Consider the following 13,986-nt stretch of genomic DNA (forward strand, 5'->3'; position numbering starts at 1 on the left):
TTCTACCTGCCAGGGTAATTACCTATTACTGTTACCCTGACTCAATTAAAAAAGGGGAGTCGGGCAGCTTGCTAGAAAGAGTTACAGAGTTCAGCTGGGTAGGGTTGAGGATCAAAGGCCAAAAAAGACTCTTGTGGGGTATCCTTTCATAGCTCAGTGGCCATCAAGTTCCCCCTTTTTAGCCTCACTGCACCTCAGTCCAGAGCACAAAAAAAAAGCAACAAGGGCAAGAGTGCTATCTCCCACTTTCCATTCCATCTACTAGGTCATTGGAGAAGAACTAAAGTCAGTAGCGACCCTTATTGGCAGCAGCCCACTACTTTGTTTGAAGACAAAGTGCTTTGTATTTGACTTAATACCTCTAGCGACCCGTTTTGTCTGCTTCCACTTTTGGGAGTCTGATTACTTTTTACCGGTTGTATCACACCTTTCTAAAATTCCTACTTTTTGTTGACCCCTTGCTCAACACTCTGTGAAGACAAAAGAAATGTTGTAAAATACACAGTCCTCCATTCTAATGAAACTGTGTGGCGTTCCATCGTTAACTCTGACATCGCAGTTCCGCTCATCCGCCCGCGTCTCTTGCGCAGATGTGTATGGATGGGGGATTAGCTCAAATGGTAGAGCGCTCGCTTAGCATGCGAGAGGTAGCGGGATCGATGCCCGCATCCTCCACACACATGCTTTTCCATCTTGAACCCCAGAGACAAACACTCATTTTCTGCACCTTCCGCTCGCTAGGAATGAGGATCAAAGGCTGGCAAAACCTTAGCTGGGGTATCCTTCGATAGCTCAGCTGGTAGAGCGGAGGACTGTAGATTGACAAAATGTTGAGAAAACTGTAATCCTTAGGTCGCTGGTTCGATTCCGGCTCGAAGGAACTTTTACGTCACGTTGATAACACACCGTCTTTCTTGTTGACCCTTTCCCGTTTGCATCCCATGATACAACAGCGTCTTCCTTACTCCACCGCTTTAGTGGAAAACGGCCCACATCTCTGGCAAACCATTTTTGGGCTTCTACCTGCCAGGGTAATTACCTATTACTGTTACCCTGACTCAATTAAAAAAGGGGAGTCGGGCAGCTTGCTAGAAAGAGTTACAGAGTTCAGCTGGGTAGGGTTGAGGATCAAAGGCCAAAAAAAAGACTCTTGTGGGGTATCCTTTCATAGCTCAGTGGCCATCAAGTTCCCCCTTTTTAGCCTCACTGCACCTCAGTCCAGAGCACAAAAAAAAAGCAACAAGGGCAAGAGTGCTTTCTCCCACTTTCCATTCCATCTACTAGGTCATTGGAGAAGAACTAAAGTCAGTAGCGACCCTTATTGGCAGCAGCCCACTACTTTGTTTGAAGACAAAGTGCTTTGTATTTGACTTAATACCTCTAGCGACCCGTTTTGTCTGCTTCCACTTTTGGGAGTCTGATTACTTTTTACCGGTTGTATCACACCTTTCTAAAATTCCTACTTTTTGTTGACCCCTTGCTCAACACTCTGTGAAGACAAAAGAAATGTTGTAAAATACACAGTCCTCCATTCCAATGAAACTGTGTGGCGTTCCATCGTTAACTCTGACATCGCAGTTCCGCTCATCCGCCCGCGTCTCTTGCGCAGATGTGTATAGATGGGGGATTAGCTCAAATGGTAGAGCGCTCGCTTAGCATGCGAGAGGTAGCGGGATCGATGCCCGCATCCTCCACACACATGCTTTTCCATCTTGAACCCCAGAGACAAACACTCATTTTCTGCACCTTCCGCTCGCTAGGAATGAGGATCAAAGGCTGTCAAAACCTTAGCTGGGGTATCCTTCGATAGCTCAGCTGGTAGAGCGGAGGACTGTAGATTGACAAAATGTTGAGAAAACTGTAATCCTTAGGTCGCTGGTTCGATTCCGGCTCGAAGGAACTTTTACGTCACGTTGATAACACACCGTCTTTCTTGTTGACCCTTTCCCGTTTGCATCCCATGATACAACAGCGTCTTCCTTACTCCACCGCTTTAGTGGAAAACGGCCCACATCTCTGGCAAACCATTTTTTGGCTTCTACCTGCCAGGGTAATTACCTATTACTGTTACCCTGACTCAATTAAAAAAGGGGAGTCGGGCAGCTTGCTAGAAAGAGTTACAGAGTTCAGCTGGGTAGGGTTGAGGATCAAAGGCCAAAAAAGACTCTTGTGGGGTATCCTTTCATAGCTCAGTGGCCATCAAGTTCCCCCTTTTTAGCCTCACTGCACCTCAGTCCAGAGCACAAAAAAAAAGCAACAAGGGCAAGAGTGCTTTCTCCCACTTTCCATTCCATCTACTAGGTCATTGGAGAAGAACTAAAGTCAGTAGCGACCCTTATTGGCAGCAGCCCACTACTTTGTTTGAAGACAAAGTGCTTTGTATTTGACTTAATACCTCTAGCGACCCGTTTTGTCTGCTTCCACTTTTGGGAGTCTGATTACTTTTTACCGGTTGTATCACACCTTTCTAAAATTCCTACTTTTTGTTGACCCCTTGCTCAACACTCTGTGAAGACAAAAGAAATGTTGTAAAATACACAGTCCTCCATTCCAATGAAACTGTGTGGCGTTCCATCGTTAACTCTGACATCGCAGTTCCGCTCATCCGCCCGCGTCTCTTGCACAGATGTGTATAGATGGGGGATTAGCTCAAATGGTAGAGCGCTCGCTTAGCATGCGAGAGGTAGCGGGATCGATGCCCGCATCCTCCACACACATGCTTTTCCATCTTGAACCCCAGAGACAAACACTCATTTTCTGCACCTTCCGCTCGCTAGGAATGAGGATCAAAGGCTGGCAAAACCATAGCTGGGGTATCCTTCGATAGCTCAGCTGGTAGAGCGGAGGACTGTAGATTGACAAAATGTTGAGAAAACTGTAATCCTTAGGTCGCTGGTTCGATTCCGGCTCGAAGGAACTTTTACGTCACGTTGATAACACACCGTCTTTCTTGTTGACCCTTTCCCGTTTGCATCCCATGATACAACAGCGTCTTCCTTACTCCACCGCTTTAGTGGAAAACGCCCCACATCTCTGGCAAACCATTTTTGGGCTTCTACCTGCCAGGGTAATTACCTATTACTGTTACCCTGACTCAATTAAAAAAGGGGAGTCGGGCAGCTTGCTAGAAAGAGTTACAGAGTTCAGCTGGGTAGGGTTGAGGATCAAAGGCCAAAAAAGACTCTTGTGGGGTATCCTTTCATAGCTCAGTGGCCATCAAGTTCCCCCTTTTTAGCCTCACTGCACCTCAGTCCAGAGCACAAAAAAAAAGCAACAAGGGCAAGAGTGCTTTCTCCCACTTTCCATTCCATCTACTAGGTCATTGGAGAAGAACTAAAGTCAGTAGCGACCCTTATTGGCAGCAGCCCACTACTTTGTTTGAAGACAAAGTGCTTTGTATTTGACTTAATACCTCTAGCGACCCGTTTTGTCTGCTTCCACTTTTGGGAGTCTGATTACTTTTTACCGGTTGTATCACACCTTTCTAAAATTCCTACTTTTTGTTGACCCCTTGCTCAACACTCTGTGAAGACAAAAGAAATGTTGTAAAATACACAGTCCTCCATTCCAATGAAACTGTGTGGCGTTCCATCGTTAACTCTGACATCGCAGTTCCGCTCATCCGCCCGCGTCTCTTGCACAGATGTGTATAGATGGGGGATTAGCTCAAATGGTAGAGCGCTCGCTTAGCATGCGAGAGGTAGCGGGATCGATGCCCGCATCCTCCACACACATGCTTTTCCATCTTGAACCCCAGAGACAAACACTCATTTTCTGCACCTTCCGCTCGCTAGGAATGAGGATCAAAGGCTGGCAAAACCTTAGCTGGGGTATCCTTCGATAGCTCAGCTGGTAGAGCGGAGGACTGTAGATTGACAAAATGTTGAGAAAACTGTAATCCTTAGGTCGCTGGTTCGATTCCGGCTCGAAGGAACTTTTACGTCACGTTGATAACACACCGTCTTTCTTGTTGACCCTTTCCCGTTTGCATCCCATGATACAACAGCGTCTTCCTTACTCCACCGCTTTAGTGGAAAACGCCCCACATCTCTGGCAAACCATTTTTGGGCTTCTACCTGCCAGGGTAATTACCTATTACTGTTACCCTGACTCAATTAAAAAAGGGGAGTCGGGCAGCTTGCTAGAAAGAGTTACAGAGTTCAGCTGGGTAGGGTTGAGGATCAAAGGCCAAAAAAGACTCTTGTGGGGTATCCTTTCATAGCTCAGTGGCCATCAAGTTCCCCCTTTTTAGCCTCACTGCACCTCAGTCCAGAGCACAAAAAAAAGCAACAAGGGCAAGAGTGCTTTCTCCCACTTTCCATTCCATCTACTAGGTCATTGGAGAAGAACTAAAGTCAGTAGCGACCCTTATTGGCAGCAGCCCACTACTTTGTTTGAAGACAAAGTGCTTTGTATTTGACTTAATACCTCTAGCGACCCGTTTTGTCTGCTTCCACTTTAGGGAGTCTGATTACTTTTTACCGGTTGTATCACACCTTTCTAAAATTCCTACTTTTTGTTGACCCCTTGCTCAACACTCTGTGAAGACAAAAGAAATGTTGTAAAATACACAGTCCTCCATTCTAATGAAACTGTGTGGCGTTCCATCGTTAACTCTGACATCGCAGTTCCGCTCATCCGCCCGCGTCTCTTGCGCAGATGTGTATAGATGGGGGATTAGCTCAAATGGTAGAGCGCTCGCTTAGCATGCGAGAGGTAGCGGGATCGATGCCCGCATCCTCCACACACATGCTTTTCCATCTTGAACCCCAGAGACAAACACTCATTTTCTGCACCTTCCGCTCGCTAGGAATGAGGATCAAAGGCTGGCAAAACCTTAGCTGGGGTATCCTTCGATAGCTCAGCTGGTAGAGCGGAGGACTGTAGATTGACAAAATGTTGAGAAAACTGTAATCCTTAGGTCGCTGGTTCGATTCCGGCTCGAAGGAACTTTTACGTCACGTTGATAACACACCGTCTTTCTTGTTGACCCTTTCCCGTTTGCATCCCATGATACAACAGCGTCTTCCTTACTCCACCGCTTTAGTGGAAAATGCCCCACATCTCTGGCAAACCATTTTTGGGCTTCTACCTGCCAGGGTAATTACCTATTACTGTTACCCTGACTCAATTAAAAAAGGGGAGTCGGGCAGCTTGCTAGAAAGAGTTACAGAGTTCAGCTGGGTAGGGTTGAGGATCAAAGGCCAAAAAAGACTCTTGTGGGGTATCCTTTCATAGCTCAGTGGCCATCAAGTTCCCCCTTTTTAGCCTCACTGCACCTCAGTCCAGAGCACAAAAAAAAGCAACAAGGGCAAGAGTGCTTTCTCCCACTTTCCATTCCATCTACTAGGTCATTGGAGAAGAACTAAAGTCAGTAGCGACCCTTATTGGCAGCAGCCCACTACTTTGTTTGAAGACAAAGTGCTTTGTATTTGACTTAATACCTCTAGCGACCCGTTTTGTCTGCTTCCACTTTTGGGAGTCTGATTACTTTTTACCGGTTGTATCACACCTTTCTAAAATTCCTACTTTTTGTTGACCCCTTGCTCAACACTCTGTGAAGACAAAAGAAATGTTGTAAAATACACAGTCCTCCATTCTAATGAAACTGTGTGGCGTTCCATCGTTAACTCTGACATCGCAGTTCCGCTCATCCGCCCGCGTCTCTTGCGCTGATGTGTATGGATGGGGGATTAGCTCAAATGGTAGAGCGCTCGCTTAGCATGCGAGAGGTAGCGGGATCGATGCCTGCATCCTCCACACACATGCTTTTCCATCTTGAACCCCAGAGACAAACACTCATTTTCTGCACCTTCCGCTCGCTAGGAATGAGGATCAAAGGCTGGCAAAACCTTAGCTGGGGTATCCTTCGATAGCTCAGCTGGTAGAGCGGAGGACTGTAGATTGACAAAATGTTGAGAAAACTGTAATCCTTAGGTCGCTGGTTCGATTCCGGCTCGAAGGAACTTTTACGTCACGTTGATAACACACCGTCTTTCTTGTTGACCCTTTCCCGTTTGCATCCCATGATACAACAGCGTCTTCCTTACTCCACCGCTTTAGTGGAAAATGGCCCACATCTCTGGCAAACCATTTTTTGGCTTCTACCTGCCAGGGTAATTACCTATTACTGTTACCCTGACTCAATTAAAAAAGGGGAGTCGGGCAGCTTGCTAGAAAGAGTTACAGAGTTCAGCTGGGTAGGGTTGAGGATCAAAGGCCAAAAAAGACTCTTGTGGGGTATCCTTTCATAGCTCAGTGGCCATCAAGTTCCCCCTTTTTAGCCTCACTGCACCTCAGTCCAGAGCACAAAAAAAAAAGCAACAAGGGCAAGAGTGCTTTCTCCCACTTTCCATTCCATCTACTAGGTCATTGGAGAAGAACTAAAGTCAGTAGCGACCCTTATTGGCAGCAGCCCACTACTTTGTTTGAAGACAAAGTGCTTTGTATTTGACTTAATACCTCTAGCGACCCGTTTTGTCTGCTTCCACTTTTGGGAGTCTGATTACTTTTTACCGGTTGTATCACACCTTTCTAAAATTCCTACTTTTTGTTGACCCCTTGCTCAACACTCTGTGAAGACAAAAGAAATGTTGTAAAATACACAGTCCTCCATTCCAATGAAACTGTGTGGCGTTCCATCGTTAACTCTGACATCGCAGTTCCGCTCATCCGCCCGCGTCTCTTGCACAGATGTGTATAGATGGGGGATTAGCTCAAATGGTAGAGCGCTCGCTTAGCATGCGAGAGGTAGCGGGATCGATGCCCGCATCCTCCACACACATGCTTTTCCATCTTGAACCCCAGAGACAAACACTCATTTTCTGCACCTTCCGCTCGCTAGGAATGAGGATCAAAGGCTGGCAAAACCTTAGCTGGGGTATCCTTAGATAGCTCAGCTGGTAGAGCGGAGGACTGTAGATTGACAAAATGTTGAGAAAACTGTAATCCTTAGGTCGCTGGTTCGATTCCGGCTCGAAGGAACTTTTACGTCACGTTGATAACACACCGTCTTTCTTGTTGACCCTTTCCCGTTTGCATCCCATGATACAACAGCGTCTTCCTTACTCCACCGCTTTAGTGGAAAACGCCCCACATCTCTGGCAAACCATTTTTGGGCTTCTACCTGCCAGGGTAATTACCTATTACTGTTACCCTGACTCAATTAAAAAAGGGGAGTCGGGCAGCTTGCTAGAAAGAGTTACAGAGTTCAGCTGGGTAGGGTTGAGGATCAAAGGCCAAAAAAGACTCTTGTGGGGTATCCTTTCATAGCTCAATGGCCATCAAGTTCCCCCTTTTTAGCCTCACTGCACCTCAGTCCAGAGCACAAAAAAAAGCAACAAGGGCAAGAGTGCTTTCTCCCACTTTCCATTCCATCTACTAGGTCATTGGAGAAGAACTAAAGTCAGTAGCGACCCTTATTGGCAGCAGCCCACTACTTTGTTTGAAGACAAAGTGCTTTGTATTTGACTTAATACCTCTAGCGACCCGTTTTGTCTGCTTCCACTTTTGGGAGTCTGATTACTTTTTACCGGTTGTATCACACCTTTCTAAAATTCCTACTTTTTGTTGACCCCTTGCTCAACACTCTGTGAAGACAAAAGAAATGTTGTAAAATACACAGTCCTCCATTCTAATGAAACTGTGTGGCGTTCCATCGTTAACTCTGACATCGCAGTTCCGCTCATCCGCCCGCGTCTCTTGCGCAGATGTGTATGGATGGGGGATTAGCTCAAATGGTAGAGCGCTCGCTTAGCATGCGAGAGGTAGCGGGATCGATGCCCGCATCCTCCACACACATGCTTTTCCATCTTGAACCCCAGAGACAAACACTCATTTTCTGCACCTTCCGCTCGCTAGGAATGAGGATCAAAGGCTGGCAAAACCTTAGCTGGGGTATCCTTCGATAGCTCAGCTGGTAGAGCGGAGGACTGTAGATTGACAAAATGTTGAGAAAACTGTAATCCTTAGGTCGCTGGTTCGATTCCGGCTCGAAGGAACTTTTACGTCACGTTGATAACACACCGTCTTTCTTGTTGACCCTTTCCCGTTTGCATCCCATGATACAACAGCGTCTTCCTTACTCCACCGCTTTAGTGGAAAACGGCCCACATCTCTGGCAAACCTTTTTTTGGCTTCTACCTGCCAGGGTAATTACCTATTACTGTTACCCTGACTCAATTAAAAAAGGGGAGTCGGGCAGCTTGCTAGAAAGAGTTACAGAGTTCAGCTGGGTAGGGTTGAGGATCAAAGGCCAAAAAAAAGACTCTTGTGGGGTATCCTTTCATAGCTCAGTGGCCATCAAGTTCCCCCTTTTTAGCCTCACTGCACCCCAGTCCAGAGCACAAAAAAAAAGCAACAAGGGCAAGAGTGCTTTCTCCCACTTTCCATTCCATCTACTAGGTCATTGGAGAAGAACTAAAGTCAGTAGCGACCCTTATTGGCAGCAGCCCACTACTTTGTTTGAAGACAAAGTGCTTTGTATTTGACTTAATACCTCTAGCGACCCGTTTTGTCTGCTTCCACTTTTGAGAGTCTGATTACTTTTTACCGGTTGTATCACACCTTTCTAAAATTCCTACTTTTTGTTGACCCCTTGCTCAACACTCTGTGAAGACAAAAGAAATGTTGTAAAATACACAGTCCTCCATTCCAATGAAACTGTGTGGCGTTCCATCGTTAACTCTGACATCGCAGTTCCGCTCATCCGCCCGCGTCTCTTGCGCAGATGTGTATAGATGGGGGATTAGCTCAAATGGTAGAGCGCTCGCTTAGCATGCGAGAGGTAGCGGGATCGATGCCCGCATCCTCCACACACATGCTTTTCCATCTTGAACCCCAGAGACAAACACTCATTTTCTGCACCTTCCGCTCGCTAGGAATGAGGATCAAAGGCTGGCAAAACCTTAGCTGGGGTATCCTTCGATAGCTCAGCTGGTAGAGCGGAGGACTGTAGATTGACAAAATGTTGAGAAAACTGTAATCCTTAGGTCGCTGGTTCGATTCCGGCTCGAAGGAACTTTTACGTCACGTTGATAACACACCGTCTTTCTTGTTGACCCTTTCCCGTTTGCATCCCATGATACAACAGCGTCTTCCTTACTCCACCGCTTTAGTGGAAAACGGCCCACATCTCTGGCAAACCATTTTTGGGCTTCTACCTGCCAGGGTAATTACCTATTACTGTTACCCTGACTCAATTAAAAAAGGGGAGTCGGGCAGCTTGCTAGAAAGAGTTACAGAGTTCAGCTGGGTAGGGTTGAGGATCAAAGGCCAAAAAAGACTCTTGTGGGGTATCCTTTCATAGCTCAGTGGCCATCAAGTTCCCCCTTTTTAGCCTCACTGCACCTCAGTCCAGAGCACAAAAAAAAGCAACAAGGGCAAGAGTGCTTTCTCCCACTTTCCATTCCATCTACTAGGTCATTGGAGAAGAACTAAAGTCAGTAGCGACCCTTATTGGCAGCAGCCCACTACTTTGTTTGAAGACAAAGTGCTTTGTATTTGACTTAATACCTCTAGCGACCCGTTTTGTCTGCTTCCACTTTTGGGAGTCTGATTACTTTTTACCGGTTGTATCACACCTTTCTAAAATTCCTACTTTTTGTTGACCCCTTGCTCAACACTCTGTGAAGACAAAAGAAATGTTGTAAAATACACAGTCCTCCATTCCAATGAAACTGTGTGGCGTTCCATCGTTAACTCTGACATCGCAGTTCCGCTCATCCGCCCGCGTCTCTTGCGCAGATGTGTATGGATGGGGGATTAGCTCAAATGGTAGAGCGCTCGCTTAGCATGCGAGAAGTAGCGGGATCGATGCCCGCATCCTCCACACACATGCTTTTCCATCTTGAACCCCAGAGACAAACACTCATTTTCTGCACCTTCCGCTCGCTAGGAATGAGGATCAAAGGCTGGCAAAACCTTAGCTGGGGTATCCTTCGATAGCTCAGCTGGTAGAGCGGAGGACTGTAGATTGACAAAATGTTGAGAAAACTGTAATCCTTAGGTCGCTGGTTCGATTCCGGCTCGAAGGAACTTTTACGTCACGTTGATAACACACCGTCTTTCTTGTTGACCCTTTCCCGTTTGCATCCCATGATACAACAGCGTCTTCCTTACTCCACCGCTTTAGTGGAAAACGGCCCACATCTCTGGCAAACCATTTTTTGGCTTCTACCTGCCAGGGTAATTACCTATTACTGTTACCCTGACTCAATTAAAAAAGGGGAGTCGGGCAGCTTGCTAGAAAGAGTTACAGAGTTCAGCTGGGTAGGGTTGAGGATCAAAGGCCAAAAAAGACTCTTGTGGGGTATCCTTTCATAGCTCAGTGGCCATCAAGTTCCCCCTTTTTAGCCTCACTGCACCTCAGTCCAGAGCACAAAAAAAAAGCAACAAGGGCAAGAGTGCTTTCTCCCACTTTCCATTCCATCTACTAGGTCATTGGAGAAGAACTAAAGTCAGTAGCGACCCTTATTGGCAGCAGCCCACTACTTTGTTTGAAGACAAAGTGCTTTGTATTTGACTTAATACCTCTAGCGACCCGTTTTGTCTGCTTCCACTTTTGGGAGTCTGATTACTTTTTACCGGTTGTATCACACCTTTCTAAAATTCCTACTTTTTGTTGACCCCTTGCTCAACACTCTGTGAAGACAAAAGAAATGTTGTAAAATACACAGTCCTCCATTCCAATGAAACTGTGTGGCGTTCCATCGTTAACTCTGACATCGCAGTTCCGCTCATCCGCCCGCGTCTCTTGCACAGATGTGTATAGATGGGGATTAGCTCAAATGGTAGAGCGCTCGCTTAGCATGCGAGAGGTAGCGGGATCGATGCCCGCATCCTCCACACACATGCTTTTCCATCTTGAGCCCCAGAGACAAACACTCATTTTCTGCACCTTCCGCTCGCTAGGAATGAGGATCAAAGGCTGGCAAAACCTTAGCTGGGGTATCCTTCGATAGCTCAGCTGGTAGAGCGGAGGACTGTAGATTGACAAAATGTTGAGAAAACTGTAATCCTTAGGTCGCTGGTTCGATTCCGGCTCGAAGGAACTTTTACGTCACGTTGATAACACACCGTCTTTCTTGTTGACCCTTTCCCGTTTGCATCCCATGATACAACAGCGTCTTCCTTACTCCACCGCTTTAGTGGAAAACGCCCCACATCTCTGGCAAACCATTTTTGGGCTTCTACCTGCCAGGGTAATTACCTATTACTGTTACCCTGACTCAATTAAAAAAGGGGAGTCGGGCAGCTTGCTAGAAAGAGTTACAGAGTTCAGCTGGGTAGGGTTGAGGATCAAAGGCCAAAAAAGACTCTTGTGGGGTATCCTTTCATAGCTCAGTGGCCATCAAGTTCCCCCTTTTTAGCCTCACTGCACCTCAGTCCAGAGCACAAAAAAAAGCAACAAGGGCAAGAGTGCTTTCTCCCACTTTCCATTCCATCTACTAGGTCATTGGAGAAGAACTAAAGTCAGTAGCGACCCTTATTGGCAGCAGCCCACTACTTTCTTTGAAGACAAAGTGCTTTGTATTTGACTTAATACCTCTAGCGACCCGTTTTGTCTGCTTCCACTTTTGGGAGTCTGATTACTTTTTACCGGTTGTATCACACCTTTCTAAAATTCCTACTTTTTGTTGACCCCTTGCTCAACACTCTGTGAAGACAAAAGAAATGTTGTAAAATACACAGTCCTCCATTCTAATGAAACTGTGTGGCATTCCATCGTTAACTCTGACATCGCAGTTCCGCTCATCCGCCCGCGTCTCTTGCGCAGATGTGTATGGATGGGGGATTAGCTCAAATGGTAGAGCGCTCGCTTAGCATGCGAGAGGTAGCGGGATCGATGCCCGCATCCTCCACACACATGCTTTTCCATCTTGAACCCCAGAGACAAACACTCATTTTCTGCACCTTCCGCTCGCTAGGAATGAGGATCAAAGGCTGGCAAAACCTTAGCTGGGGTATCCTTCGATAGCTCAGCTGGTAGAGCGGAGGACTGTAGATTGACAAAATGTTGAGAAAACTGTAATCCTTAGGTCGCTGGTTCGATTCTGGCTCGAAGGAACTTTTACGTCACGTTGATAACACACCGTCTTTCTTGTTGACCCTTTCCCGTTTGCATCCCATGATACAACAGCGTCTTCCTTACTCCACCGCTTTAGTGGAAAACGGCCCACATCTCTGGCAAACCATTTTTTGGCTTCTACCTGCCAGGGTAATTACCTATTACTGTTACCCTGACTCAATTAAAAAAGGGGAGTCGGGCAGCTTGCTAGAAAGAGTTACAGAGTTCAGCTGGGTAGGGTTGAGGATCAAAGGCCAAAAAAAAGACTCTTGTGGGGTATCCTTTCATAGCTCAGTGGCCATCAAGTTCCCCCTTTTTAGCCTCACTGCACCTCAGTCCAGAGCACAAAAAAAAGCAACAAGGGCAAGAGTGCTTTCTCCCACTTTCCATTCCATCTACTAGGTCATTGGAGAAGAACTAAAGTCAGTAGCGACCCTTATTGGCAGCAGCCCACTACTTTGTTTGAAGACAAAGTGCTTTGTATTTGACTTAATACCTCTAGCGACCCGTTTTGTCTGCTTCCACTTTTGGGAGTCTGATTACTTTTTACCGGTTGTATCACACCTTTCTAAAATTCCTACTTTTTGTTGACCCCTTGCTCAACACTCTGTGAAGACAAAAGAAATGTTGTAAAATACACAGTCCTCCATTCCAATGAAACTGTGTGGCGTTCCATCGTTAACTCTGACATCGCAGTTCCGCTCATCCGCCCGCGTCTCTTGCGCAGATGTGTATGGATGGGGGATTAGCTCAAATGGTAGAGCGCTCGCTTAGCATGCGAGAGATAGCGGGATCGATCCCCGCATCCTCCACACACATGCTTTTCCATCTTGAACCCCAGAGACAAACACTCATTTTCTGCACCTTCCGCTCGCTAGGAATGAGGATCAAAGGCTGGCAAAACCTCAGCTGGGGTATCCTTCGATAGCTCAGCTGGTAGAGCGGAGGACTGTAGATTGACAAAATGTTGAGAAAACTGTAATCCTTAGGTCGCTGGTTCGATTCCGGCTCGAAGGAACTTTTACGTCACGTTGATAACACACCGTCTTTCTTGTTGACCCTTTCCCGTTTGCATCCCATGATACAACAGCGTCTTCCTTACTCCACCGCTTTAGTGGAAAACGGCCCACATCTCTGGCAAACCATTTTTGGGCTTCTACCTGCCAGGGTAATTACCTATTACTGTTACCCTGACTCAATTAAAAAAGGGGAGTCGGGCAGCTTGCTAGAAAGAGTTACAGAGTTCAGCTGGGTAGGGTTGAGGATCAAAGGCCAAAAAAGACTCTTGTGGGGTATCCTTTCATAGCTCAGTGGCCATCAAGTTCCCCCTTTTTAGCCTCACTGCACCTCAGTCCAGAGCACAAAAAAAAGCAACAAGGGCAAGAGTGCTTTCTCCCACTTTCCATTCCATCTACTAGGTCATTGGAGAAGAACTAAAGTCAGTAGCGACCCTTATTGGCAGCAGCCCACTACTTTGTTTGAAGACAAAGTGCTTTGTATTTGACTTAATACCTCTAGCGACCCGTTTTGTCTGCTTCCACTTTTGGGAGTCTGATTACTTTTTACCGGTTGTATCACACCTTTCTAAAATTCCTACTTTTTGTTGACCCCTTGCTCAACACTCTGTGAAGACAAAAGAAATGTTGTAAAATACACAGTCCTCCATTCCAATGAAACTGTGTGGCGTTCCATCGTTAAATCTGACATCGCAGTTCCGCTCATCCGCCCGCGTCTCTTGCGCAGATGTGTATGGATGGGGGATTAGCTCAAATGGTAGAGCGCTCGCTTAGCATGCGAGAGGTAGCGGGATCGATGCCCGCATCCTCCACACACATGCTTTTCCATCTTGAACCCCAGAGACAAACACTCATTTTCTGCACCTTCCGCTCGCTAGGAATGAGGATCAAAGGCTGGCAAAA

The 13,986-nt window shown here is 46.6% G+C and overlaps 22 non-coding genes across 22 annotated transcripts; all 22 read left to right on the forward strand.

Moving 5' to 3' along the window:
• The first annotated feature begins 602 nt into the window (after positions 1-602).
• On the forward strand, positions 603-675 carry TRNAA-AGC (transfer RNA alanine (anticodon AGC)). Its single transcript has one exon. It is a non-coding gene; the product is annotated as a tRNA-Ala (tRNA).
• Positions 676-781: 106 nt separating this feature from the next.
• TRNAY-GUA (transfer RNA tyrosine (anticodon GUA)) lies at positions 782-880 on the forward strand. The gene is made up of 2 exons: positions 782-818; positions 845-880. It is a non-coding gene; the product is annotated as a tRNA-Tyr (tRNA).
• A 741-nt stretch (positions 881-1,621) lies between these two features.
• On the forward strand, positions 1,622-1,694 carry TRNAA-AGC (transfer RNA alanine (anticodon AGC)). The gene has a single exon. It is a non-coding gene; the product is annotated as a tRNA-Ala (tRNA).
• A 106-nt stretch (positions 1,695-1,800) lies between these two features.
• Positions 1,801-1,899, forward strand: TRNAY-GUA (transfer RNA tyrosine (anticodon GUA)). Its single transcript has 2 exons — positions 1,801-1,837; positions 1,864-1,899. It is a non-coding gene; the product is annotated as a tRNA-Tyr (tRNA).
• A 739-nt stretch (positions 1,900-2,638) lies between these two features.
• On the forward strand, positions 2,639-2,711 carry TRNAA-AGC (transfer RNA alanine (anticodon AGC)). Its single transcript has one exon. It is a non-coding gene; the product is annotated as a tRNA-Ala (tRNA).
• Positions 2,712-2,817: 106 nt separating this feature from the next.
• TRNAY-GUA (transfer RNA tyrosine (anticodon GUA)) lies at positions 2,818-2,916 on the forward strand. Its single transcript has 2 exons — positions 2,818-2,854; positions 2,881-2,916. It is a non-coding gene; the product is annotated as a tRNA-Tyr (tRNA).
• Positions 2,917-3,655: 739 nt separating this feature from the next.
• Positions 3,656-3,728, forward strand: TRNAA-AGC (transfer RNA alanine (anticodon AGC)). Its single transcript has one exon. It is a non-coding gene; the product is annotated as a tRNA-Ala (tRNA).
• A 106-nt stretch (positions 3,729-3,834) lies between these two features.
• TRNAY-GUA (transfer RNA tyrosine (anticodon GUA)) lies at positions 3,835-3,933 on the forward strand. The gene is made up of 2 exons: positions 3,835-3,871; positions 3,898-3,933. It is a non-coding gene; the product is annotated as a tRNA-Tyr (tRNA).
• Positions 3,934-4,671: 738 nt separating this feature from the next.
• On the forward strand, positions 4,672-4,744 carry TRNAA-AGC (transfer RNA alanine (anticodon AGC)). The gene has a single exon. It is a non-coding gene; the product is annotated as a tRNA-Ala (tRNA).
• A 106-nt stretch (positions 4,745-4,850) lies between these two features.
• TRNAY-GUA (transfer RNA tyrosine (anticodon GUA)) lies at positions 4,851-4,949 on the forward strand. Its single transcript has 2 exons — positions 4,851-4,887; positions 4,914-4,949. It is a non-coding gene; the product is annotated as a tRNA-Tyr (tRNA).
• Positions 4,950-5,866: 917 nt separating this feature from the next.
• On the forward strand, positions 5,867-5,965 carry TRNAY-GUA (transfer RNA tyrosine (anticodon GUA)). Its single transcript has 2 exons — positions 5,867-5,903; positions 5,930-5,965. It is a non-coding gene; the product is annotated as a tRNA-Tyr (tRNA).
• A 740-nt stretch (positions 5,966-6,705) lies between these two features.
• TRNAA-AGC (transfer RNA alanine (anticodon AGC)) lies at positions 6,706-6,778 on the forward strand. Its single transcript has one exon. It is a non-coding gene; the product is annotated as a tRNA-Ala (tRNA).
• A 943-nt stretch (positions 6,779-7,721) lies between these two features.
• Positions 7,722-7,794, forward strand: TRNAA-AGC (transfer RNA alanine (anticodon AGC)). The gene has a single exon. It is a non-coding gene; the product is annotated as a tRNA-Ala (tRNA).
• Positions 7,795-7,900: 106 nt separating this feature from the next.
• Positions 7,901-7,999, forward strand: TRNAY-GUA (transfer RNA tyrosine (anticodon GUA)). The gene is made up of 2 exons: positions 7,901-7,937; positions 7,964-7,999. It is a non-coding gene; the product is annotated as a tRNA-Tyr (tRNA).
• Positions 8,000-8,740: 741 nt separating this feature from the next.
• Positions 8,741-8,813, forward strand: TRNAA-AGC (transfer RNA alanine (anticodon AGC)). Its single transcript has one exon. It is a non-coding gene; the product is annotated as a tRNA-Ala (tRNA).
• A 106-nt stretch (positions 8,814-8,919) lies between these two features.
• Positions 8,920-9,018, forward strand: TRNAY-GUA (transfer RNA tyrosine (anticodon GUA)). Its single transcript has 2 exons — positions 8,920-8,956; positions 8,983-9,018. It is a non-coding gene; the product is annotated as a tRNA-Tyr (tRNA).
• A 917-nt stretch (positions 9,019-9,935) lies between these two features.
• TRNAY-GUA (transfer RNA tyrosine (anticodon GUA)) lies at positions 9,936-10,034 on the forward strand. Its single transcript has 2 exons — positions 9,936-9,972; positions 9,999-10,034. It is a non-coding gene; the product is annotated as a tRNA-Tyr (tRNA).
• A 917-nt stretch (positions 10,035-10,951) lies between these two features.
• Positions 10,952-11,050, forward strand: TRNAY-GUA (transfer RNA tyrosine (anticodon GUA)). The gene is made up of 2 exons: positions 10,952-10,988; positions 11,015-11,050. It is a non-coding gene; the product is annotated as a tRNA-Tyr (tRNA).
• A 738-nt stretch (positions 11,051-11,788) lies between these two features.
• TRNAA-AGC (transfer RNA alanine (anticodon AGC)) lies at positions 11,789-11,861 on the forward strand. Its single transcript has one exon. It is a non-coding gene; the product is annotated as a tRNA-Ala (tRNA).
• Positions 11,862-12,806: 945 nt separating this feature from the next.
• On the forward strand, positions 12,807-12,879 carry TRNAA-AGC (transfer RNA alanine (anticodon AGC)). The gene has a single exon. It is a non-coding gene; the product is annotated as a tRNA-Ala (tRNA).
• Positions 12,880-12,985: 106 nt separating this feature from the next.
• TRNAY-GUA (transfer RNA tyrosine (anticodon GUA)) lies at positions 12,986-13,084 on the forward strand. Its single transcript has 2 exons — positions 12,986-13,022; positions 13,049-13,084. It is a non-coding gene; the product is annotated as a tRNA-Tyr (tRNA).
• Positions 13,085-13,822: 738 nt separating this feature from the next.
• Positions 13,823-13,895, forward strand: TRNAA-AGC (transfer RNA alanine (anticodon AGC)). The gene has a single exon. It is a non-coding gene; the product is annotated as a tRNA-Ala (tRNA).
• The last annotated feature ends 91 nt before the right edge of the window (positions 13,896-13,986 follow it).

The sequence above is a fragment of the Hyperolius riggenbachi genome, chromosome 4 (assembly GCF_040937935.1).
Source record: "Hyperolius riggenbachi isolate aHypRig1 chromosome 4, aHypRig1.pri, whole genome shotgun sequence".
Lineage (NCBI taxonomy): Eukaryota > Metazoa > Chordata > Amphibia > Anura > Hyperoliidae > Hyperolius > Hyperolius riggenbachi.